Source organism: Penaeus monodon, chromosome 30, assembly GCF_015228065.2.
Source record: "Penaeus monodon isolate SGIC_2016 chromosome 30, NSTDA_Pmon_1, whole genome shotgun sequence".
NCBI lineage: Eukaryota > Metazoa > Arthropoda > Malacostraca > Decapoda > Penaeidae > Penaeus > Penaeus monodon.
This window is the reverse complement of record NC_051415.1, coordinates 12,939,520-12,939,863: the sequence shown is the minus strand read 5'-3', so window position 1 is coordinate 12,939,863 and position 344 is coordinate 12,939,520.

The following is a 344-nucleotide window of genomic DNA, read 5'->3' as shown; positions in this document are numbered from 1 at the left end:
CATCGTTAGTGCCAAGCCACGGCACTCGACCCTCTCGGGCTGTGGTCTGATTCACAAGACACACACGCGCGCAGCCGCAGTTGGCTCCGACGTGGCACAAGAGCGGGCGGCTTCTTCTGAGTCCTAGGGTAAGAGAAAGACGCTTTTCTGGGGCTTCTCTTCAGACAGAGTTGGCTTCCGTGGCGATTTTTGCGCGTTCCTTATTTCCTCTTTCGTTTGCCTGCGTCCAAGTTGATCAAAGTGATCTATCGATAAATAGAAATTAGTGGATGATAAAAACAACATCATTCCGTTAATGAAGAAAATTATGGATTTTATTGCATATCATATAGCTTTCACTGACA